At 38.3% G+C, this 27,770-nt stretch overlaps 2 protein-coding genes across 3 annotated transcripts in view; one reads left to right on the forward strand and one right to left on the reverse strand.

The window, feature by feature from the left end:
• LOC145992000 (sulfotransferase 1 family member D1-like) overlaps positions 1-27,770 on the reverse strand; it is a 513,969-nt gene that overhangs the window by 344,657 nt on the left and 141,542 nt on the right. The gene's annotated exons all lie outside the window — the stretch shown is intronic.
• Positions 1-27,770, forward strand: part of LOC145991998 (uncharacterized) — a 62,394-nt gene that overhangs the window by 15,484 nt on the left and 19,140 nt on the right. The gene's annotated exons all lie outside the window — the stretch shown is intronic.

Below are 27,770 nucleotides of genomic sequence, written 5' to 3' on the forward strand. Positions count from 1 at the left end.
TGGTTATGCGGAGATAGGTAATTAGCTCTGATAATCTTACTATTCATTTTTCCGCGAAAGTTTTTTTTTTTTCAGCGATCGATTTCACCACTCGTCTGGTGGCTTCGTCAGGTGAGTCACCAGACAAGTGGCAAAATCGATCGCTGAAAAAAACATACGTGGAAAAATGAATAGTAAGTTCATCAGAGTTAACATTCATATAGTTTATAAATATAGTGGACTCCTTTTAATTCAGATTGCTAGGTAATTCAAACAGAAGTTTATTCTCTGTGAAATTATATTTAATGATGTCAGGTTTTTGTTAATTCAAATTTTGGATATTTATAAAGTTTTTCGTGTCCAATTGGCATTCGAATTAAAAAGAATCCACTGCATTAGGAATAGTGATATCAAGAATGAGAAAGGTAAAACTTGAAACTGCCATCATCTAGCCTGGAAACAGCCCAGCATTATGGTAATGCTGGTTTTAAAACTGTCCATTTTTCTTACCCCACGAGTTTGCAAGCAGGAATTGAAAATGCATAATTCATTTTATTTCCACACATCTTTTATCAGGTAGTTGCATGCCTTCTAGATGTTTAGTTGCAGCTTTCATTTTGCCCATGCCTTTGATCTTGTCAGTCATCTGCTTCCCAGGAGGGTGGGGGTTTGTCCGGAAAACTACATGCCAAATTTCTTGTGTTGACCTTCCAATCTGTCATAAGAAAATGTGAACAAACTTTTCAAAAGAAAAATGTTGTTCTTGGCCGCGGTTTGAGATACTCAAGGACAATGGTATCGGATGGTATTGGTGGAATATTTTGAGCCGATGCTTACCCATACCAATACCACTGATATCGGCCAATACCGATACATCAGCATTGGTATCAGCTCAGCCCTAGTATTTATGTATATTAAAAGTTTCATTTTAATCTGTTTCCAGGGCCTTGTTTATGGTGCAGTGGTAGCATTGTAGCCTTGTAATCAAGGTGTCCCGGGTTCGATACTTGGTGGATGCACATAGTGGTTCGGATACATTTTAAACTGTAGGTCCAGTCCTGATTAACCTTACTGTGCAGGTGGACTTAAAACAACAGATCAATCAATCAATCATAATCTGTTTCCAACAATAAACAGGCATTTTACAGTGTATGATTCAACAACTTTTTGATAATAACTAGCGGTGAGCATAATTAAAACTTCTGTATTGAGATTGACCATAGTACCTGAACCAGACTTCATGAAATGGTTGGGAATATTTTACATGCATTACTGAATACGGTGAAAATTGTATGGATGTGTGTGTGTGTATTTATGTGTATATACACACACGGTTTGGCAGGGAAATCTGATGGTTTTAGTTTGGCAACACTGCCGGTTAGGTGGAGTCACATGCAGGAGCTGGGGTTTTGCTAGACACGTGATGCCATTTCAGTTGGATGGAGCAGTGGAAAGCTGTACATCATGTGTTTGTTGTGGATACATTGTTTAAAAAATGTTGAATCTGTAGTTTGAATGCAATGAGCATTTAGGTTGCAGTTCAATGTCGGGCATCATGGAAGAGTTCCTACTGGGAACAAAATATTGTTGTGGATACATAACTTTAGGACTACCAGCTCTGCATTAAAAAGGACACCGCCTGGAATGAAAATTACAGAGAAGTTTGTCTAATCTCAGACAAATGTTTCCCGGGCTGGTCATCTCTCAATGAGGCAACATCAGGGTGGCGACAGACCTGGAAAAGTCAGGGAATTGGAGAGGTCCAAAAAAGTCAGGGAAATGTCAGGGAATTTTGCCTTGATTGACTTTTATTTTATTATTATTATTATTATTATTATTTTAACTATAGATGCAATGTGATGCAATGAACCTGCCAGACATTTGATTTTGAAGAAGTCATAATAAGCGCTGCACTTAAACGGGATATCATCTTGCCATCCTTTGGCATAAACTTTTAGGTCTCTATTATGCATTGGACACAACCATGGAAACAAGTGATGGAAGGTGAGGAGGAGAAATTTCCAGTGAGGCAGACACATTTGATGAACCTCTAATGTCACATTTAAAAAGTATTGACATATTTTTTTTCTTGTCTATGGGAGCTACAAGGGCTCGGACCTGTCGGACACAGGCATGGCACTCTTATGCATCCGATTTTTTTTGTCTGATGTAGTATGACATTTCGTTGGACAAACTTTCAGCCTCTCAATCCTAAAAGCATATCATTTTCATCAGTAATCAATGTTCCTCTGCAAGCTCTACTGAATTTTCACTTTTCGTCAACTGTTATTGAATTTAACAGGCTGAAGCTTTATACGAGGACGGTCCAGAAAGTACATTCCAATTAGCCATAAATTAAAACACAAACTTCGGTAATAATTTACATTTTATTGTCTTAATTACAGTGAACCATAACTTACTTTTCGACATATTCACCACCACTCTTCAGGTATTTGTTGTGGTGTGGCACTATGTCTGCCTCCAAAAAGCAGAACCATCTGTACAGCAGCGTTACTGGCAAAACAAATGTCCTGCCAGAAACTGCTTCAGCTAAAGGAAGAGATAATAGTCGTAGCACGTGAGATTGGGTCTCCCACTTAAAGTGATGCACAAGAGCCCAATTGTGGTCAGGTGTGTGGGGTTGTGCATGATGGATATGCGTTCCATGAATTGTGTGCACCGTCCTCTGACCATACTGTCACTTATGGCTTCCAGTCCTTATACCTCTTACAAATTACAGTGGATCTCGGCCGGCATCCGCTTCTGAACGTGCAAAAATTTGATTACAGCATGCAATTGGTATATGAAAACTGCCATCTTTCTCATAGAGTTGAGCCAAGCTAACTCCTGCCTCCCCCCGTGGCAGAGTGGTGAGCACATCGTGCTACAACACCAGTGGTCCCGGGTTCGAATCCTAACCTGGGCATTATGTTTGTGAGTGTCCATTCATCAATTTCATCACTCATCCCCATCTTCGCAAATTATCCAAAACTGGCACAAAAAGCAAAGTAAAGTAAAGCAAATCAATCAATCATTCAAGCTAATTCCTGGCGCGGGGCACATAATTGTGGCAGTGACCCACTGTTGCCACTTTTCCCTACGAAGAAACTTGTAGTCAACCAGCCAATTAGGCCTACCGATGCCAGGGTTTGCCCAGGTGGGCCCATCCCAGTTTTCCCCACATGTTTTTTTTTCTTTCAGAAAAACCCACTCAATTTTTTTTTTTTTTTTTCAGAAAATGTTGTAAATTATTGCTTGAAATAATTGTGAGGTTCTAGAATTGTCAACAGTTTAAGAAAACTTGTAAAATAAAAGCTTAGCCAAGCTTATAATACTCAAAATAATTAATGTGGTACAAGTCACAGTAGGTTTTTTCAGGATATTTTTCTCAAATAATGCTAGAAATACACTTTTAACAGAAATAATGCGAACATATACCAGGTGTGCCGGTTAATAATTCTTAATTTCGTCTCTGGATGGAGCTGGAAGCAAGGGTTGGTGCACAGTCTCAACTCTTACGTCAGTGTGTTGCCAGGACAGTACCTGTCAAAATGCTGTGGATGTGCAACCGAGTGCGAGTGATCGTGATACTGGGTTTGTGTGGGAAACATGTTGACCTTCAAACCAAATAAGGAGCATGTGCGGCACGTCCTGCTTTTCTTGTTCCATCAAAAGAAAAATGCAAGTGGAAGCCATCGTATCCTTGTGAAAACGTACAGTGACAATGTCCTAACGCAAGACGCGTGTGTGTCAGCAGCGTGCATTCATGATACGCAAGGTACGCACTGCGTACCCACAACACAGTAAGAAAAGAGAAACATATTTTCATCTTCCCCGAACATGAAAATTCAACAATTATCGCTCCGAAAGCAGTTCCACTGCAAAAAATTCCGATTTCCGCCCGAACACGCTGCTGTCTTCCTGAAGGCAGTCCCGAATGATCCCGATTGTGACTTCGGCACCCACCCGATCCGCGTTCCTGCCGATTTCCACAGAAAGACGCTGTTTCTTCTGCTTGGTACCCTAGAAATTCGGAAGGTAACCCCATTGGCTCATATCAGCCCCGACCACGTGTTTGGGTCTGCCCGCTCTTACCCTCTCTCTCACTTCTTTCCCGGTTCTAAGCATCGAGGGTACCCAAGATTTTGACAGCATATGCAGTGTTGACAGTAGTCAACATATTTTTTTCTGGAATGCTTAGCTTACTAGCATTTAGCAGCCACGCGTAGATAGATCACTGTTGGGTTGCAATAAAAATACATTATAAAAAGTGATACAGGAATCAGAGAGGAGGGCAAGAATATGTAGTGGTGGAAGATCATATTTAATATACGCGTAAACTATCACATATAAAATATTTATGTGAGGTTAAAGTTACACTAGCAAGTTGTTTTTTTTTCGTATAGGGAGGTGAGGACCAGAATGGACTGTCACTGTGAGTGGAAAATATGTGAACAATTTGCAAGTTTCGCACAATTCTCAGTATGAGAGTATCTGTTTATCTCCTTTCGGGATCAACATTTCCTTTGAGTTCCATAGCATGGGTTTTGATTGTTGACCTGACGATATGAATGAATGATAAAAGAAAAACATAATAAAACACAATGCTTACAATGGGATTCGAATGAGCCCCCCTCCCTCCCGCCAGACATTGCAAAGTGATGTAGGGTAGTTTAGCTTTTGAAGTGTTCTGGGATGTATGCTGAATGATGTATTTTCTACTTGTCCTTAATTATCTCCCTTCTACAAAATACTTTGTCGACTGGCAACTCCGATTCATTCGTCCACAAAAACGCGTGGTTTTCGGGCATAGTTGTACCGGACACAACGTACCGTGGGAGATTGACTTTTGCTTTTTTCTGTCCTGTGAAATTTGCAGCGAGTGTTTCGTTCATATTATTTACATTACAGGATCTCTATTGTTTGTCGGTGCTGTGAAGTGATAAAATAGGGGGACCGGGAGTTATTGATGACATACTGGAGAAGGGATTTTCGGAATTTACAAAAAAAAAGTGTAAACAATCCGAAATGGAAGGTCTGTTCCTGATTTGGAAAAATTGTTTCAGGCAGTTGTGAAGGATGGTAAGCAGTATATTAGGCATTTTGATTTTTGAGAAGAATAAAAAATATCTCTACAGAGTGATTGACTGAGTAGAAAAACAGTGAAACTTTATTGTTGGCCTTATTCGTTGGTTTCCTCTGCGAAAGGTGTGAAATAGTAGAGGATACTGAGATTTATCAAATTTATTACATGAAATTTGAAAGGAGGGAAAATGATTGTGCCATTACCTTCCCGTTCAATGATCATTGCACTGCGTGAAGGAAATAATCAAAGTTGAATTGTTGGACTCTACGTAGCTACTATCAGAATATATTTGCGAATATAAAATATCATACATATATTTTACCTCGTTACATTTGGATATTGATACAAGGATGAGAAATTTCCCATTATAAAATTGTAGAAAAAAGTTATTTTCTGAATAACATGATGGCCAGGAAGGAGGGGGGGGGGGTTCTGGCCCCCATAATTCATTTCGGTTGGCCCATGTTGCGTACCCTAGTTTAAATGTCACCGCACGCCACTGGTGTGTGTGTGTGTGTGTGTGTGTGTTGGTTTCAACAATTCAAAAGTGGTGATTTCGACTTGAAAGACAAAGATAGCCCATGTCAACCGAAAAAATTCCAAGATGCCGAATTGCAAGCACTTTTGGACGAAGACGATATGCAAATGCAACAACTGGCAGAGAAGTTAAATGTTGGTCGCCAAACCATATCTGATCGTCTTCATGCCATGCGAAAGATCCAGAAGGCAGGAAAATGGGTCCCACATCATCTGAACGACAGACAAATGGAAAAGCGAAAAACTGTGTGTGAAGTGTTGCTTTCTCGGCATGAAAGAAAGTCTTTCTTGCATCGGTTAGTGACTGGGGACGAAAGATGAATCTACTTCGAGAACCCAAAATGCAAAAAGTCATGGGTTAACCCAGGACAACCTTCAACATTTACCACAAAACCGAATCACTTCGGAAGGAAGACAATGCTGTGCATTTGGTGGGATCAGAAGGGTGTGGTGTACCATGGGCTTCTGAAACCAGGTGAAACAGTGAATGCCGTTCGTTATCGTCAACAACTCATCAACTTCTGCATTGATCGAAAAGTGCCCAGATTGGGCAACATGACACGGAAAAGTGATTTTGCAGCACGACAACGTCTCATCACACACACCGAAAGGCGTCAGAGACACCATTTCTGCACTTGGCTGGGAATTCTTGTCCCACCTGCCATACTCACCAGACTTAGCCCCTTTGGACTACCACTTGTTTTCATCGATGTCTCACTCACTTTCCCAGCAACACTTCAACAATTACGAAGATGTCGAACAATGGCTTGCTGACTGGATCACCTCAAAATGTGAACGATATTTCTGGAAGGGCATCCACAATTTGACAGACGGATGGGCACAATGAATAGCTAGCGATGGTGAATACTTTGAATAAAGTATTTGTTACCTTTCTCCCCAGATACACTTGTTTTCTTTCGGATCAATTAAGAATTATTAACCGACACACCTGGTATACAAGAAACATAAGATCAAAATGGTCTAAAATATTTAGATAAAACATTGAATGAACAAAGCTTATAAGTTTGAAAAGTGGTAGCACTTTAGATATGAGTCACTTCCTTATGTGGGCAAGCTACGTAGTTTCACCTGTGAAGCCACATAGTTTCAACTTTTACAATAAATTTTTCCATGTATAGAACATTACAAAGGAGTACATTTTATTGAAATGTCGTGAAAGTAGAATAAAGTTAACTGTGGTATAATTAAACGAAACTCTTTTCAAATGATTCATTTCATTTCTCAAAATTTAGTATTTGTGCAATGCCTAATGCCTAAGACAGTGACCCCTTCCTCCCTCCAGTTCAGTGCATTGATTGAACGTAATGGGTTCCTTGCCCATGCAGGATAAATGTTAATTGTGGTTAGCTCTATACCCAAGAAGTCGAGCACACTCATAATCTACCCCAATTTCATTTGTTCTTAAAAATAGAGGGTGTGGTGTACTCAAATAAATACAATGCATACATATGCTTTCATATTTTGACCATTTTTGATATTTTCAAACCTTTTCAGAGACTACAATTTCGAGTTTTGTGCATAAAACTTTCAGGAGCATTCTGACATTACTTGCACTGTAAATTCACAATAAAAGTATTGAAACATAATGCTTGATTTAGGAGGAGCATGGGTGGGGTGGATGGGCAAAGAAAGACAAGTCATCTATTTAGTGACCATGATAACATGTTTCTGCAGCTAGAAAACTTGACAGACTGCAATGGTATTACATGTGAGTGAAATTGAACAATACGTTTCAATATGGTGAATGAAAAACTGATTTTCCTCATGTTGCACACACGCTCTATACCATGCTCTCTTTTTCCCCAAAACTGTCTACAATGCACTTTCGGAGTATAAGGAACTAAGCCCAGTCATTGTATGATAATTCGTCGGTCTACAATTTTGCAGTAAAACTTTAATTATATTTCATAATTTAGGAGAGAAGAGATGGTAAAATCGCAAACATACATTTTGCCATAAATGTAAAGCTTTTGAGTTGCAATTTTTATAGTTACAAGATAACTTAAAGGATTGGTGTCATATTGTATTGGAGAAAAATTTGTCAACATGTTTAAAGATGGTGGACGACAGACTGATTTAACTTGCCTTGCGAGAGCTTTAAGTTACGCAAATATTTGAGGTTAGATTTTCGTAGATCAAGAAAAACAAGTCTCAGCTATGTTAGGACATTACTTGAGCTTGAAGTTTTTAATAAAAACTCTGTAATATAGTGCGTGGTTTATTAAGGGTGGGGGAAAGTCACTACTTTTGAGACCACGATATCTGTAGCAAATTTAGAGTTTTTAAGCTGAAATTCATGTTGCAACTAGATACACCCAGGGGATGATTTTATGTTGCATTTGCATTTGTTGAAAGCATTTCAAGATGGTGGATGAAAAATTGATTTTTCATAATGCGATGACCAAACTTCAATTCGACCTTGATGCTATAACAAATTGGTCACGGAGAAACTCTCTTCAATTAAATCCATCAAAATCTTGCTTCATGACCATAGGAACTCATGGTACCCTTAAGAAACTTCACAAAAACGCACCTTCTCCTCCAACTCTTGGCAGTATACCGCTAAGCGAAGTGGATACAAGCAAAAACTTGGGGATTGTGTTCGATAGACACTTAAATTGGGAGCCACAAGTCGAATTTATTGTGAAAAGCTGTATGGGGAAACTTAAATCTTTGTATCATTTAAAACATACTCTGGACGCTAATGTTAAAGATCGTCTTATGCAAGCACTCGTCCTATCCACATTAGACTATTGCGCTCCTGTGTACAGTAATATATCCCAGGGCTTAAACTATAAACTTCAAAAAATTCAGAATTGTTGTAACATGTATCCCCCTATTTAAAGAAACTTTCTTGGCTAAACATTAACAATAGAAGAAAATACTTAACACTCACCTTGATGCACAAAATACTTAAGACTGGCTCCCCAAAATACTTATCCGATAAGATCTGTTCTCGTAGAACATCAGCCGAACATAATATCCGCAAGAAGCACAATCTAAAAATTCCCAAACATAAAACCGCCACATATAACAAGTCCATCATTGTTACAGGGATCAGGGAATGGAACAAACTGCCTGCACCATTGACTAACATTATTTGCCATCAAAGTTTTAAGAAAAATCTGAAGAACTTACTATTGTCCCAACAACTTCATTAACCTTCATATGTTAACAATTGCACCTGCACTTATACATCATATAATGCATACCTAACCTACCCCCCCCCCCCCCCCCGAACACACATTGAACTACCGAAGACTTATTACTCAACAGTATATATACTAATATATTCAATGTATTATTTTATCATTGTATAATCTTTATATTATCTTTATTGTATTATGATGATCATTATGTGTTGTTTTTTTCTTTCTTTTTATTTTTATTCATTTATTGTATGTATCTGTGACAAGGGTTGGTTGTAAGAATGGCCCATGAGGCCGAAACACGCCTGCTTAAATAAAGACCATTCTATTCTATTCTATTCTATTCTATTCTGAGGTAGCTCCAAAAACGTAACAGCTTTTCTCCTGAGATTTCGGCCTGTGTATGAGACTAGTGAACACTCCCAGTCATGATTAATTTGGGGAGCTACGAATGAGTAACATAACCTGGTCATGAAAGCCTACAACGATGACTGAGGGTCCATAGTGCTGACCACATACCACCCCGTAACTGGTTGCAAAATCTTCCACCTCAGAGTAGGATCAGCTGGGAGTGTGGCTGGTAGGTAGGTAGGCCTGGGCCCTCAATGGCCTGTTGCGGGATGAGTTATGTATGTTTTTAGTTTAATTATTTCAAGGTGCGAGACCTTGATTGTCAATTCTTAACTATGTTAATATAAAATAGTTTTTGATTCAGTGAACAAAAACAATACAAATTGAATGTTCCAATATATTACTGTGAGAGAAAAGTGTATTTCATTTTTAAAAAATATATATTTATAAACATAACATAAACCCCCCCCCCCAAAAAAAAAAACACCCGGGGTTGGGTTTTTCGAAAAAACCAGGCAAAATGCCAACCCTGCATTCTATTGGAGTAATGAATGTTTGCTCTTTCGAATCGTTAGATACTATCATTAAACTATGCAATCTTATATTGTGAATTTTCTGCAATTTTCCATTCATTTAATGTTTTGAAGTGGAAATGAACCAACTCTAAGCTACTGCTCTCATCTTCTTGCAACAATATTCTGCCATAGCTAAATACACTTTTTCTGCTTGTACAGCTTTCACCAAAAGTTTTGAGGACAGCGACTTTTTTACTAGGCAACACAAGATGCAGAAGGTTTGGTGAGTTCCGTGTATCATTAGGCTCAATTTAAGAGCTGCCACATGCACAATAGGTATGTGTGAAATACACGAAAAAGAAAATTAAGTATTCTCTATTTAAAATTATTTTTGAAACTCCTTATTGTATCGCAAAGGACAAAATCCTTTATGAAAGGAATACAGTTCCTCTACTTAAGCAATTATATTTTCTACTATTTCATTGCTGATGAGTCTGCACAATGCAAAAGAATGGAGGGGAAAAGGGGGAGAAGATGAGATGAGAGGAGAAGAGGCTGAAGGAGAAGAGGAAAAATAGATGAGGGAAGAAAAGAGAGGATAGAATCGGAGAAGTAATGAAACAAAGGTAAAGATGAAAACAAGAGTGAAAAGAGATGAGAGGAGGAGGCGAGAAGAGGGGAGTAGAGATGAAGAGTAGAAGTGATGAGTGCATTGGAGCCGGGAATCAAAGATAGGAGAGGAATTGAAATGAATGGAGAAGAGTGGGATGAAGAAAAGAGGCGAGAACAGGAGGCAATATGAGATAGAAGCTGAGGTGAGGTAGTTCCAGAAAATATCTTGTGAGCGTCAAGAATTGATGCATTGATCAAATTTTCAACAAGAAACAATCAATAATTTCCTTTCTTCCTCTTCTCAGTTTGTTGTAATGGAGACTTAATTTCTTAACCTTGTGTTAGGTGTGTACGTTTGTGTTGCACAATTAGGTGTGTGGGTGACTCGCGTCACCCACTTATTAAAATGTATCCAGCATAAGGAAAGTGTTTTTTTTTTTTCAGCTGATGCAGTATTTTATTCTTTCGTTTATTTAACAAAAATGTTAATTACAGATTATAATTTTGATTTTACAGTGTACTATAAGCGAAAATGTATTTTCATGCTCACTACACTGATTCCAAGCAAGTTACACAAATGTCTTTGAGATGTTCTCCACACATCCACCTCTTACATTTTAAGCACCACTCCTTGTAGTCATCTGTCATCTATCTATGTCATCTGTCAATCGTGCATACCTTTCTCTGGTAAACCTTGAACGAACGTTTTCAATGTATACATTGGTACAGGAAACTATAATTTGGATTATGTCATCCTCAAGATATAAATTCAATGCTTCTATTGGAGTCTTGACCGGATGGGCCCTTCCCCTGCTTCCAGGAAGATGAATAATTATGCTACTTGCTGGAGTATGAACATTTTTTTGAGGAATTCTTGTGTCCCATCTTGTTTCATGATCCTTTCCATAATAGAATTCATATGAACTGCATATATCATTATCACTCAATTTGGACGAACTGGATCTATCTTCCTCATCACTCACCTCTTGTTCCGATTCGGTGTTGTGGTCACTTGCAGTCACATGATCAAATTCATGATCACTTTCATCAGAACACACCTCCGTCTCCTCCTCTTCCTCCTCAAGCCACTGCAGAGCAACGCTCGTGTCTTTTGTTGGCTCCGTCTTCCGGCATTTTGACATTTTACTTGTTACGTATATAGGTGCGCGGTTGACAACTGTCCCTAAAACACGCTACTGCAGAGAGAATTTATTTCTTACCAACTGTAGGCGAGAAACAGAAGTGCGTTACTGCCACCACAACAAACACCAACAATCAATGTTCAGCTACTGAAACACACCACTGCGACAATTGTCACCCATGTGCCTAACGGAGGGTTAATACACTCCTCACAAAATTTTGCAATATTGTTACGTTAGACAATAAGTGATAGACACGAAATTGGAATGCAACACCACATGGTATCTGTCTGATGGATATTCTCTTCTTCATGTGCAAAAAAAAAAAAAAAAAACAACAACGAGACCTCTCGTGGTTTATAAAAAATTGATTTTCACCAACATATGCCGCTGTGACTTATCACCTATAGCCTAACGTAATAATATTCCAAACTTTCGTGAGAAGTGCATTACATTGATAATGACAAACAATCCATCATTGAACACTATGGCACCGGAGGAGTTTGAACCTATGACCATTAGGTTGACAATCCTGTACAGTAACCACTACCCTACCAGAAGAAATAAATAAATACTATTGTCGGTTATTTTATAACCAGGCAGAGGATGGATGAGCACCAAAATATCTCAAAATAGGTAGACAATGTAAACCAAGAAAAAGAAAGTATTACAATTGATGAACATCGACAGATTGTTTATAATTTCCTTAGATTGAATACTTCAAAATTAGCAAAAATATCAGCTACAAAATTACTTTATTCCTCTTGGAAACGATTTCAAAATGACTAAAGATGAATTTAAGCCAAATCTTCAGATTAATTATGCATATATTGTTGCATGAAAGCATATACAATAAATCTCGGAGTTAGGTGCACCCAGTGATGTTATTAGGGACAGATTGGGACACTGGCCCCTGCAAACGTCCATTGAGGCCCTGGCAAATGTTTGTTTTTTACTGGAAATTTTACTTTGATGACACTATTGGAAAATTGTTCTTCAGTAATTTTTGCATGCAGTTTGAAACACTACTCCTAAATTTTCTGTGGCATGAATGCCAAAGCAAGACTTGTCTTTCTAATCCTCATTTTCCTACTTCTTGCCTGTCGAAAACAAACAGATGCAATTCAGGAGCTGCCATTAATGATTTTATAGCTCATCCCAGTGAGGTAACTCGGAGGTCTTTTGAAAATGCAATTTCCCTCCCTGCCAGGTCAAAATTCAGGCCAATTGACTGGTAAGCGGTAACAGATGTCCCTCTTTATCAACGTCTGTAGGGAGTTGCGTTGATTCTCGGGAGAAAACACAATCACAAAAGCACACGCTGGTTCTTTTAAGATATCTATATTCTACCTGTAAAGCACTACATTTGAAGAATAACTGAAAAGCAATACTGATCACATCAGATGACGATTGTTCTTGGTAATGTCCAGCTTCATGTCAACGCGATTCGTGCCATGTTGCTTCTCACTTGCTAATCATTTTCTCTGCTTGGTGCCCACGCAAAAAAACTGATACTTGGACTACATACGCCATCTCTTGACAAAAAAAAATAATTTAACTCACATATCTAAACCAAATAATGAAAACAAGAATAAATGAAACACATTCCTAAACATATTCCCCCCTCTTGATTGGATAAATTCCAATCAACAGATTTGCTAATTCAATTGTCATTAGGTAAGGGAATCAATTTGTTCACTGGTCTTTTAGTAAAACCAGTTTTTGATCTAATTTTTGCCACACGCACTGCACCGTCTTTACCAGGAAACGTCTCTTCCACTACTGCTATCTTCCATGTAAGTGGAGGTGCGTTGTCTTCTTTGACCAGCACCACCATGCCTGGTTGAAGATTTTCTGTTGAAGCCGTCCATTTACAGCGCTGTTGTAGTTCGTAGAGATAATCCTTCGACCATGTCTTCCAAAAATGTTGTTGTAATTGCTGAATGTGTTGCCATCTAGAAAGACTGTTTTGGGGCAAGTTAGTTAAATCAGGCTCAGGTATGGACATGAGAGGTGACCCTATAAGAAAGTGACCAGGTGTTAAGTAAAAGGTGTCACTGGGATTATCAGATATTGAGGTCAGGGGTCGGGAATTGAGGCATGCTTCAATTTGCGTTAACAATGTTGCAAGCTCTTATGTCAAAGTAGCATTTCCCACTATCCTCTTAAAGTGGTATTTCATGGACTTTACAGCGGCTTCCCACAATCCTGCAAAGTGGGTCGCGTTAGCTGGAATGAAGTGCCAGTTGATTCCATCTTTTATTGCAAAATCTTCAAGTCCACCTTTTAGTTGTTCTGCTTTGAAGAGTTGACTGAGCTCTCAGTTCTCTATTAGCTCCAACAAAATTAGTCCCGTTCTCACTATATGTTTTGACATTTTCCTCTCCTAGAAACAAATCTGCGTAGAGCAGCGATAAATGCCTCTGATGTTAAGGAAATAACTGCTTCAATATACACTGCTTTAGTAGCCATGCACACAAATATAGCTACATATCCCTTGGTAGTGATTCTGCTTCTTCTGTTTGTTCTTAGGATGCAAGGACCAGCATAATCTACTGCTGTATTTAAAAATGGACGTGATGGTGTGACTCTCGGGCTTGGCAATTGTCCCATAAGTTGATGTGACGCCTTGGCTTGCAACTTAAAACATATTAAGCATTTATGCAAGACAGATCTTACTGTTTGTCTGATATGTGGAATCCAGTATTCCTGTCTTAAAGAGCTTATCAACAATTGAGGTCCTGCATGTAATAAACGACGATGCTCTGATTCAATTATGAGTTGCGTCATATGATGTTTGGTAGGCAAAATTAATTGATATTTGCTCTCATATGGCAATTCTGAATTTTCAAGTCTTCCACCAACTTGTAATAGCTGTCCGTCATCAATAAATGGATGAAGATCCTTGATAGGACTATTTTTTGATACTTGTCTTCCTTCTTCTAAGTCATGAATTTCTTGTGGAAATGAAATGCGTTGCACAATTAAGATACATTTCATTAGTACTGCACGTAATTCAACATAAGAAAATTTTCCTGTTCTCTTCGAAGCAGGATTCTTAACATTGTAAATGAATCTGTAGCATGTTGCTACTACATGAAGCAATCTCTGTAATATGGAAAATCTCAGCATGAAATCTGCTTCTGTTGCATGTATCTTGCTAAACATTGATGTAGCAATCTTCCTTTTTTTCTGTTATGCATTCTTCTAGTTCACTATTTTCCATAACATGTAATGACCAAGTATCTTCTTTTAACCATGTAGGTTCATTTCACCAAATTTCCGAATCCTTGAGGACTCTTGGTTCTACTCTCCTTGTTATCAAATCTGCTGGAATGCACTTAGATGTGACATGATGCCATTGGTTAATCACAGAAAGTTCCTGGATCTGTGCGACACAGTTACCTACGAAGGTTTTCCATCAAGTGGGGGGATGCTGCTAGCCACCCAAGTACGATTTTAGAATCTGTTCACAAATATGTACTGTCAATTGGAATTCTCAAAATTGGTGTTGTTTTCTTAGTTAGTTTAGCTAATAGAAGGGCACCGCACAATTCTAGTCATGGCAAAGTAACCTTTTTTATTGGCGCTACTCTTGACTTTGCGCACAGTAATTTAACGTTGATTTTTCCTGACTCATCTCTTGATCTAATATAAATGCAACAACCATAAGCTCCTTCTGCTGCATCGCAGAACCCATGTATCTGAATGTCATTTGTCTTTTCTCTTGTCAGTACAAATCTCTCTATTTGGATGTGAATTATATCTGGTAGTTGTTGATACAAATTTGTTTATTGGTTTCTTAAATCTGAATCTAATTGTTCATCCCACTCCAATTTACAAGTCCAAAGTTTCTGCAAAAACATCGTATATAAAATGACAGTTGGACTGATAAGTCCCAGTGGATCAAATATGGAGCTAACAATTGACACAACTTGTTGTTTGGTTATGTTCGGTAATGGTGAACAAAAGTCTCCATCTTTTGCTACTTTGCACGAAATTAAAAAAATGTCTGTAGATGGTTGCCAGATGAGACGTAATGTATTTGTTTCTGCTTCATTATTGAACTGAAATGGTGAATTAACTTCTCTGTGTTCTTCTGGTACTGCTTGCACCAATTCCTCACAATTGGAGCACCATTTGCGTAAAATAAATCCACCTCGTTTCAATAGTTCATTCAGTTCAGACTGTAAGTTGAGCATAGTTTCAATGTTATCACCTCCTGATGCTACATTGTCACAATAAAAATCCCTTAACAATATGCTGGATGCATTGGGAAAGTTTTCTTTTTCCTGTCTTGCAAGCAATTGTAATGTTGCAACTGCTTGGTATGCCGATGAGGTTAAGCCATAAGTTACAGTTAATAATTCATAAGTTTGTATTTCCTCGCTTGGTGATTTTCTCCACAATATTCTTTGATATTTAGTGTCATAAGGATGAGAACTCTAATATTGCGAAACATCTGGGCTATATCTGCTGTAAAAACTATCTTGTGCGTTCTGAACCTCAGTACAATAGAGTATAGATCTTCTTGGACTGTAGGCCCTGTCATTAGAACATCGTTAATGGATAGTCCACTGTTTGTTTTCGATGATCCATCAAATACAACTCTCACAGGTGTTGTAGTACTTTCTCTAATAGCATGATGCGGTAGGTAATATGACTCGTTGTTTTCTTGATCAGTAGTTTTAATTTGCTTCATGTGGCCTAATGATTCATAATTGTCCATGAATTCACAATAGTTCTGCCTGAGTGTTGGCTGTGCTGTTAATGTTCTTTCCAACTGATGAAATCTTTTGTCTGCTTGTTCAAATGAATTCCCTAATTCAGTATGTATTGATTTGAATGGTAGCCTAACCATAAATCTACCATCCTTCTGCCTGATGGTTGTTTCTTGAAAATGCCTTTCACAATCCATTTCTTCTTTGCTATTGGTCTTTGTGAATACTTCTAACTCAAAAAACCTCTGTAATTGTAATTGAAGGCTATCTTCAGTACGAACAAAACATGAAGTAACTGTTGTAGGTTCTTCACATTGTTGAGGCATAGCTCCTGCTAAAATGTATCTTAACTCTGTATCTTGAAGTACAGGATAATTTCCTATTCTTGTTCTTCTATCTGAACGTAGTAGCAAGAAAAATAGTTCAGATCCAATCAACAAATCTATGCCGCCTGGCTGATGAAATGAAGGATCAGCAAGCTGAATATCCTTTGGAAGATTCCAAGTACTGCAATCGATTGCCTGTGTAGGCAAATCGCCTGCGATTTTTGGTAACACAAGACACTTCACTGTTGTTGTATAATTAGATGTTCTAGACTGGATTACAACATCTACACAATGTTTAGTTTTAAGACACGAATTGTTTATTCCCTGGACTGGAACAACATAGTTTTCTTTCTTCAGTCGTAGTTTTTGCACTAATGATGTAGTTACAAAATTTGACTGACTCCCACTGTCCAAGAGAACTCTGCAATAATGAAATTGTCCATTGTTGCCCTTTACCTTCACTAAGGCAGTTGACAATAAAACTTGTGAAGTGTGTCTTTCTTTGACTGTACAATATGAAGATTGAGGTGCTTCATGTCTTGCCACATTGTTGCTTTCTTGAGGAGACACCCTGGAATTCAATTGTTGTCTATTGCTTGTATTGTTACTGACACTCGCCGATCTTGGTCTTTCAGGTGTATTCCTGTGCAAAAGAGTATTATGTTTCAAATTACAAATTTTGCAATTTCCAGATTTACAAAATTTTACTGAATGTTTTGAAGATAAACAATTAAAACAAAGACCTTTCTTCTTCACAAATTCTTGCTTCTGTTTATAACTTGCCTGTAAGAAAGTCTCACATTGGTACAAAGTATGATTTGTGGAACAGTACATGCACTGAATGTTAGTGGATGTTGCTAAATACGTGTTGCTTTGTTTCATGAATTTACCTTGTTTATCATGTGATTGAAACTGCTTAGCATTGGTGTCACTATGTGTAGGTTTCATGTTTTCTAAAGCTTGACACCTGCGCTCTACAAATGTCCCTTTAAAGAGGACCGCAAACAGTGGCGGATTACCAAATAGGCCCACTAGGCACGTGCCTAGGGGCGGCAACTCCTGGGGGCGGCAAATCTTTTTTCCAGGATATCAAGAGTAATAACAAGTGTCTTACGTACACAGTGACAATTTATACCTATGAAACCAATGTTTGAAATCAATGGTTTGCAACACTTTCGCTTCATACGAAAGAAACCTTGATGTATCAGATTTATATGTTATCAAGGAATGTTTCGTCTGGTCTGCCTCCTTCAGGCGCCAATCAACTTGTTTTAACCCGTGCTGTGGCTTTTATCGCTTACAATGACAATGCAAGTCGCACAGCCTTTGTTGGTTTGTTTTTGTAAATACATACCCCTCGATCTTCCACTAAGCTTTTGTTAATGGCCAGGCAGGAAAGAAGACTGATTGTTTGAAACTCGCATCTGTAACAATGCCAGTCTTAAAAAAAATTAACACACTGCTGATAAGTGAGCGAGCGAGTGAGTGAGTGAGTGCAGCTTTCGCGTGGACCGTAACTAGTTTTTGTCTTACTGTATTTTCTGGCTGGTGCATTCAGTTTGTTGCTAATGCGTTTGCGATTTGGTGTTTTTTTTTATGCAGCAGGCAGCATGAATCGAACAAAGTTAAGTGGGGCGGCTTATCGTAAACTTGCAAACGTTAGCGTGAAAGAGAAGCAACCTTACAGAAAAAGCTTTGTACAGTGGACCCCTTTTTTTAGGCGAAAGGAACAAGTGATTTCCGAAAGCAGTCCAAAAATTGAAGTGGAAGCGGCTACATCGAGTGAACTCTGTGAAATGCAAAATGTCGAAAATATTGTGGGTTTATTTATTTATTTATTGATAGAGCTCAACAGGCAGAGCCCAATTATGGTGCTCTAATTACATAATATTACTACAATAAATTCAACGTTCCAGTAATACTATTTTTTAAATTGTATAAACTCATTGCAAAAATATCGATTGTGTTATTTACACATGAAATTGTGTTGAAAGAGTTGCACGCTCTCCACACCGGAGAGGCAGAAACAATTGAAGTTTTCGCTCTCTGGCAATGAAAGATTTTGTGCTTGGGGCGTGTTTTGGAACTGGGAACATTAAATGATACGGCTGATAATAAGTTGGAATCGTCTATTCTACCGTTAATTACTTTATACAGAAAGAGCAGGTCATTTACTTGTCGTCGGAGTGCTAGTTTGTTGAAGTTGTTCTCTGAAACTAGATTATCGTATGAATCGAATGTTGGATATTCTCCACAGGCTTTGAATTTGAGATATCTAAGAAACTTTGACTGAATACGTTCTAGTCTATGAATTAAATTTATTTGAGTGGGATTCCAGATTACTGACGCATATTCTAGTTTTGACCGTACGAGGGAATAGTAAAGTATTTTCACTGGTTCTATTTTCGTGAAGTCATGGCTTGATCGGATTATAAAACCTAAGTTTCTGAAAGCGTCGTTAGTAACAGTTTCAATATGCTTATTAAATTTGAGCTTGGTGTCGAAGGTCACTCCGAGATCTTTAATTTCATTTTTGCGCGTGATTTGTACATTTTTAATACGGTATGGAAACACACAAGATGCTTTGCGTTTTGTGTAAGTGACTACGCTGCATTTTGTTGGGTTAAGATCCAACTTGTTACTTTCACACCAAGAGATCACTCTGTCTACATCTTCCTGCAGTTTTAAACAGTCTTCAGAGGTAGTTATTTCGTAGAAAAGCTTAAGATCGTCGGCGAAAAGCAACTTTTGAGAATTTTGTATGCAATTGGGTAAGTCGTTGATAAGTAATAAAAACAAAAGCGGTCCAAGATTGGACCCTTGGGGAACACCAGAATATGGTGTGAAGGGGCGACTTTTGATTTTCCTGTATATTACAGTTTGCGTTCGATCGGCTAAATATGAAGCAAAGAAATTTAAAGTATTAAGTGAAATATTGAATGAAGCAATTTTCTGTAGTAATATATCATGATCAATTTTGTCAAATGCCTTAGTAAAATCGGTGTATATTGCATCGACTTGTCCTGTATTATCTAGTACATTGCATGCGTAATGGGTAAAGTTAGCTAAGTTTGTTACGGTAGACCTCTTTGGAGTAAATCCATGCTGATAAGGAGAGATAACTGGATTGACGTGTGCTAACATCCTCTTGTAAATAATTTGTTCAAATATTTTAGCAAGACTAGAAAGGATTGCTATCGGTCTATAATTTTCTAGGCTTGATCTTTGGTGAGACTTGGGGATAGGACAGACGGATGATGTTTTCCATCTTGAAGGAAAAGTATTGGTATCGAGGGAAAGGTTAAAAATTTGCAGCAAGGGATATTTTAAAATATCGCAACATCCTTTAACTATATATGGTGGTATGTTGTCAGGGCCGGTCGTTGATTTGGATTTCAAATTCTTGATGGCAGCTTCTACTTCGCTTACGCGGATGTTGCGCAAAGTGAAAATATCAAGTTGTTCGTTAGCAATTTTTATTTTCAGATTATTTACGTCATATTTAGCTCTTTCGGCTGCGTACACAGAATGAAAGTAAATTGCAAAGGCATCCGCGATGTCATTTTCGTCTGTTAATATGTCTGCGCCGACTTTAATAGCTTCGCAGTTTTGATGGGACTTTTTACTTTTGATATAGGACCAGAATCGAGAAGGGTCCACACTTATCTGGTCTTCAGACTGTTTTATGTAATTAGTGTAAGCTACAGTTATGTCTTTCTTAACCTGTGCGCGAAGCTGAAGAAATTTTTCTCGATGATATTCTTTGTTTGTAATACTTTTCTTCCATTTTAACCTATGGTAAGCTTTAACTTTAATTCTTTTCACTATAGCAGGCGTAAACCAGCAAGGATATGCTGAGTTCTGTAGTTTTTTAAGGGGAATGCATTGATCAAATATGCCATAAATTAATCTGTAGAAAATATCGGCAGCTTCATTTACGTTAACGGCGCTATTTACTGGCATCCAATCTGTTTCTGAAACTAAACTGAAGAGTTTTGAGAAGTCTGCTTTCTTAAAGTTGTATGTGGAAATGTTTTGGTTTGACTTTTTATTTGATTTTACGGAAAGGCATTGGATCTCAGTTATTATTGAGGGGTGATGTGTGTCTTCCGGTAGGAGAGGGTGCAACTCTCTGCTTACATCTATATTACTAACATTCGTTAATATAAGGTCAAGTAACCTATTGTTTACATTTTGAATATTGTTTACGTTTCTGAGAGCATGGTAAGACATAAAAAGTTGTAGATCTTGACACACTGGCGTAAGACTTAATAAATCAGCGTTTACACTTGTAATTTCAGGTAAATTAAAGTCACCACAGAATAGTATTTTATCACCTGGCTTAGTATGGGTTTCAACAAAGTCGTAAAATGTGTCATATAATGCCTTAGTTGATTTAGGGGGGAAGTACACAACACCAATATAGAGAGGAAATTTCTTGTTAAGCAATACTTTAACTAAGATGGAGTCAGGCTGTTGCATCGGTTCTCCCACCAAAAAGGACGAATGGTCGTTTTTTACAGCCACAAGTGCACCACCTCCACTCACTTTGCCACTAAGGTCACGGCTTCGATCACATCTGTACACAGTGTACCGGGAATCAAAGTATTCGGAACTCAGGTGAGACGACGTTAGCCACGTTTCATTAACACACACTACGTCTAGATTGCGGCTCAGTACTTTCTCATAAAAAGGCCTACTCTTGTTTCTCAAACTGCGAACATTTTGATAATAGAACGTCAAATAGTTATGAGCATTACTTGCTTGGGAATGTGTAGAGGTGACGTTACTTTCTAATCTTACCTCACTACGTAGCTGCACGACCTCTTCCTTCTCCGGATTCCACAGATCCTACCTGCTTTCCTGGTTCCTGGCAGTCGGGGTCCTTTGGGAACGCCTCGGGTGTTGGTGACCGTTTACATTTCTGGGAGGGGGAGGCTTCGATGTGCTGCTCGTTGTCTCCGTCGCGGGCTTCGAACTTCCGTTCCGCATGGATGATTTTGTTTTGGGGTGGTTGGTCACCTCGCTGTAGGATTTTCTATTTCTGTACCCTGGTTCTTGAGGGGGTCGGGAGGAGGAGATGGGGAGTTCAGCGCCGGCCGGGGCCTTCGACAGTGCACCTTAGCTAGTGTCCCCTCAGTTCGTAGGAGTTCCTGATTGTGAAAGTGAGAGTGCAAATTTCGTTAGTGACGATCCTGCCGAGTGGTGTCTGAATGAGTCTACAATTGACATTCTTCTAAGACGTGGAATTAATCAGAATGCTGAAAACGATTTTTCTAAATCGCAAAGACTCATAGCAGGTAAGACAAGATTTTTAAATAATAGTGTTTTTTTCGTAAACTTGTAAATGGCGAATAAATTTTGCGGAATTATTTGGTATATTCGTGCAGCACTGGTGCCGTTTATTGTGCATCATGCAGGTTGTTCAAGGGCAAGACAAACATCGCAACTCACGGCATTTCAGACTGGAAACATTTCAAATATTCTAGCATCACACGAAAATTCTGAAGAACACAAAAACTGCGAGTTGGCACTCTTAACAAGGCAGAAATCTGTTGGGACCTTGGAGAACCATTTTCAATCACATATTCAGACGGAACTTACGTACTGGGTCAGTGCAAATAAGTTACTACTTTTCTTTTGAGAAGGGCGCACATTAAGTTTGTGCCTAGGGGCGGCAAGGAAGCTTAATCCGCCACTGACCGCAAATAATGAATTTTTTGTATTGCTGGTAATGTGTTGTTATCATATACCAACACTTTAAAATTGTCCTTGAATGGTAGCCAGTTTTCATAATTTCCATCAAATGAGGGTATGGAAATCTTTGGAAGTCTAAGTTGCGACTGAACTGATGTAACAGAACTAGTACTAACACTGGGCTGATTCATTTGATCATGCCGCATCACTATTGTCTCCATTTGAGACCTAATGCTGTAGTACCTTTCTTCAAATTCTATTCTGTGAACTTCATCTTCGGTTGCTTCCGATTGAAGTTCCAAACTGGTTTGAACGTCATTGAATTTGTCCAACATCTCAGTCAAGTGACTTAATCTCAGTTTAATTTCCTGAACACTCTGTATATTAGTGCCAAATGCATCGACGAATACTTTCATACGGGTCAATTGCCCTTTGTAGCTTCCTCGCACAACTTTTAAACATTCAATCTCTGCCTCTGTCATGGTGAAAGGATAACTGATAATGTTTTTCACAACAATGCAATTAATGAACTTAATGTAATGTAAAGAAAAGAAAGGGAAATGGTAATAAAATAAGCCTGATTACCTGCAAACTTCAGCGCTGCCAATGTTGGACACAAAATCGTCTCGCCGGTTGGAAACACTGCTCGCACGAAGAATCAGCTGATTCCCTTCCCCGCCTTCTGCATATGCTTGTTGCGCAATAAATTTAGTATCGAGATTCCAGAATGTTCTTTCTGCTATCTGTACGAAATGTTCAGTTTTTCACGTGATATGTATGCTAAGTATTATTGTACATATACACACTTGACGACATTATCCTTGAATCAACACAAAACTAATGCTTCGGCTTATTGTTGTCCCACCGACAATCAAAATGAACGTTATACTTCTCGTGTTTTCATGCACGCATGAATCACTGCCATGTTTTGTCTACTGCAAATTATCACGAGCCCTCCGTTACTCCAATGTTGGTTTCCAGATATGAATTTACACAACTGGACCACGTAATGTCAACATAAAATGAGAACACACCGTTGCACGTTTACTTCACCACACAGTTCACTGTTCACAACGACAGGTAGAGATAAGACATCCTAGGCTTGGAGGACCATAAAAATGTAGGGAGTTGCGTTGATTCTCGGGAGAAAACACAATCACAAAAGCACACGCTGGTTCTTTTAAGATATCTATATTCTACCTGTAAAGCACTACATTGACGAATAACTGAAAAGCAATACTGATCACATCCGACGACAATAGTTCTTGGTAATGTCCAGCTGCATGTCAACGCGATTCGTGCCATGTTGCTTCTCACTCGCTGACTGTTTACTCTGCTTGGCACCCACGCAAACAGCTGATACTTGGACTACATACGCCATCTCTTGACAAAAAAAATAATTTAACTCGCATATCTAAACCAAATACTGAAAACAAGAATAAATGAAACACATTCCTAAACAACGTCACTCCTTCCGGAAATCTTTGGAAACAATTTTCATTCCTGTCTCAGATTATGGAGACAGTAATAATGTGGTGCGTGTGATAGAAGTTGCAAGATAAAACTTCAGGGGGAGGGGGATTGCCGCGAACTCATGGCTATAATGCTGAATAAGCCACCCCTCCTTTATGGAAGATAACGAGGTATGTAGTAAATTATGAAGAATAATGTACATTAGGGATGTGATGAAGCTGAAAATTTACAGATTCTGATGTACTCACCGATAGTTTTTGGAACCGATACCGATGCCGATATTTAACCAATTCCGATACATAAGATTATTCAAAGGAAATGGGGTGTTATTTTCAGCATGACAAGAATAAATTTGCTATGTACATTTCTATTGCATATCTTATGTATATACATATCTATTATCAAGAGATTCAAATGTACATTTGCATCTAAAAAAAGTGGTTATGTGAACCTTTAAGAAGAACATAGATTCTCAAGAGATTTGACATTAGTACACAAGCAGTTCTTTGAAATGCAAAATGAATTCCTGTTCTTAAGCCTCGGCTGGATGTTTCTCTCAACAGCTGAAAACTGCTTCTCCTTCTGTTGACAAAATCTCCTAACATATGCCTCCAATTTCGGTGATACTCTGCAAGGCTTTTCTAGAAGGATACACTAAGTGATGTATCGAATAAAAAATCGAATTGGGATTCTAGTTTAGCGTACAAAAAATTGGAAACGCAGCATTAATTGGATGTGAAAGCAGCTTTAAATGGGGCGTTAAATCATCTTACCATTTAGGTTCAACATTGTGCATCTTTGTGTCGTGAATTTAGATAGATAATTCCAAGCGTTTGCACAATATCTTCAACAGAAATTACATAATTTTATTACAAAAAATACAAGTATGTAGTTCCCACGCCTTCTAGAAGTTCGAGGATTTTCCGCTTATGGCGCTGCTGTCGCTTCTGGGCAAGCAACCCTCTGAATGTGTATTCTCCCATCTGTGGCACCGGTCATGTGCCGCTCGGAGCAGAGGGGGCGGGGGGGGGGAGGGTTTCACACCGCAATTTGTAAATTTGCCTTGCTTTGACATCTGGTTTATGTTTTGTCCGCACAAAGACCTAGGAAACTCAGGGAAGTGCATTCATTCCTTCAGTGGGTGGCTACTTTCAAAATACAAGACAGATAGTCTTGCAAGTCGAGGAAGTGAATCGCCATCACTTAGTTTACGCAAATTACGTCGGTTTACAAGTCTGATCCAAAAGAAGAAAGCCAGTTACTTCGTTGACTTACTCTGTGATGCTCTCCGATTTTTTTTTACATATCTAGGTAATGCATCATAATGGGAATTGAAGAAAATGTAGGATGGAAGAGAGTGGTTCAGAGATTCCCATTTTCGCATTTTGACTTTTTTTTTTACCTAATACAATTATATTACTTATACTAAATCTCTTGCAGCGCGGTGAGACCCAAGAACTGATTTATTTTAATTTATTGAAGCTCAAAGTAAATAATAGAATAAAAAATTAAATTAACATTCATCATATTATTATTATTATGATCATCATGCATATTATTATTATTATTATTATGAAACGTATAAAGCACAAAATTTAATAGGATGAAAATGCTCTGTGTCAGTTTGGTGTGAAGTAACAACATTTTAATAAATTTATTTCCAAACCATGAATTTCATCTGAAATTAATGCTCCCCGATTGCATAGTGGTAACGTCATCACCTTGTAATCAAGAGTTCCCAGGTTAGGGTCCCACTTTAAACTGTAGGTCCAATCCCAATTAGCCTATCTGTGCATAACATAGGACTTAATACAAAAATTAATGTAATATTATGTAAAAATTGACAATTTTGACTGACGTGTCTGCGTTAAATGAACCTAAAAATTAAAATACAAGTTATACAAAAATAACAGAAAATTTACGAAGGGGAAAATTTAAGTTACTGGTTTGAAGATGTAGAGGCTGGGGAAAATGAGACAGGAGACACTTTCCTGGAATCCCCTTCAATTTGAACAGTGACTTGACATTGGTAACATTAACTAAGAAGCATTCATTCATTAACTGACATTCGAGCCTATTGGACTTATGACTTTGCGGTGCATCACAGTCAGAAATCTGGTGAAATCTTAATATTTAGTTTCAAGTGGGATCCAAACCACTCCTTCGGGAGCGGCTTTCCTTCACCGGCTATTGAACCCGGGGCCCTCTGATTACAAGTAGGCCCTCCTTGGTAATGGTGCATAATATTTGAATACAATTGAATTGTATTCCTTTTCCAGCAGTTTAGCGAGAAAAATTTTAAAATTTCGTTTACACTCGAAACTAGGGCGACTTTTTTTTTTTGCCTCATTTGAGACTTGGGAGAGTCTAGAACTTGTAATACAGAAAAGTCCCTTTTATTTATAACTCCTTTATCTCTCTCTGTGTGTAAAACCATAGTATCTTTTTCACGATTAGGTCTTGTTCCATTTTCCCTCCTGCGTTCTTTGCTCTCTCTCCCTGGCTCTTCAGATATAGAGCTTCCTTCATTTCTTGCCCTTCTCTTTCCCTCTCTCCCTCCACTTGCTCGTTCTCTATTTCGTTTTCTACCTTTTGTTTCTGTTTCTCATTCTCTCTTTCTATAGATTTCTCTGTATGCCTCTCTTTTTGTTTCTCTTCCTTCCTTTATCTCTTTATCGTTCTGTACTGTTTCTTTTCTTTGTTCCTTTTCTCACTCCATCGTGAGAAATGTTTATCTTCATTTCTCTCAATCCACCCCTCCCTCTGTTATTATAGACTGTTTTGGTTGGTTTTCCTCTTCCTTTTCCTCTCTTTCAGTCTGTTTTGCCTCTTTATTTTCACTGGAGGCACATGACACAGTGGTTCGGATCCCACTTTAAACTGTAGGTCCACTCCCGATTAGCCTTTCTGTGCATAAAGTTGACATAAAACCACAAATCAATCAATCAAACTTTATTTTCACTTTCATTCTCTATCCTTTGGTTTTTAAGCATCACGCTCCAGCCTTCTTTACCCTTCCCCTGCCCCTAGGGGTGTCGTCCTCTACTGGTACCTATTTATTTGAGAATGAGTGAACCCCAGAGCCGTTTTATGCAGAGAGAAGGCCGCAAAAATCCGACCTTACAAAACACGCCCAGGAATCTAATCTTAGTCTCCTGCAGGCCAGTGAGATGCCCAGCCGACTTTACAAAGGGAAAACTTCCCTGTTATTGACCTTTAATACTTTATTTTTTTCAAATCAACTTTAATCTCTATTTTCTCATTCCAAAAAAATAGTTTCGGAGAATTAGATATTAGAAAAAGGAATTCACCTTGGCTTTTCTGTCACTTTTGAGGCGAGGACTATTTAGGGGAGGGAGATCCAGAGGGCACTGGCATGCATACGCAGAGGGGGTGCTGAAGGATCTTTTAGAAATTTTTAGAAAATAAAATATTCAAATGAAGGTAGTAATAAAGTCGAAAAAACTCAAAATGACCCCCAATAACAATCTTTGTGTTTGAATTACTTTTAAAACGAACTTTTAAAATAGTAATTTGAGCTCATACCAAATGAAAATAAAACACCAACACTAAAATTGATTTACGGCAATTTATTCTATCATATAACCAAATATTTAATCTCCCTCTGTTCAGTAAAGGTTAGATTCATGGCACGGAACCCGCATTCACATTCAGTTGTAGATATTGGTACAATTTCAATTGAATTCACATAATCCTTGAGTGAGGTGAAAATGTGTCTTGGCTGACATGACATGTTTCCTGACATGTTTCCATAAAACACACGTTCTTAATCATCTAAATGCCATGTGTGTGCATTTAATAGGACTATATGGAAAAATAAACCTGTCTTCAAAGCGGCCATTCATACTGTGCAACGAAGATTGAAAACAATGCTTTCAAACGTATGGTTTTCCTCGATCGGGGACCACCTCGACTTATTTTTATAAAACACAACAAAATACTACAGATCTCAACAAGCTCTCAAAGAAGATTAAATGACCAAGCAACTCAACATACGTCAGATACACCACCCAGTTTTAGTGTTCGATACAAGAGTACTTGTAAATCACCAGAAGTCTGAAAAAATACCGAATACATGGCATTTAAAAGAGACAGTCAGGGGTGCCAATTTTTTTTAAAAAAGACACTGGGTGGGCTCCAAAA

This window comes from Lepisma saccharinum, chromosome 9, assembly GCF_977018435.1.
Source record: "Lepisma saccharinum chromosome 9, izLepSacc3.1, whole genome shotgun sequence".
NCBI classification, from domain to species: domain Eukaryota; kingdom Metazoa; phylum Arthropoda; class Insecta; order Zygentoma; family Lepismatidae; genus Lepisma; species Lepisma saccharinum.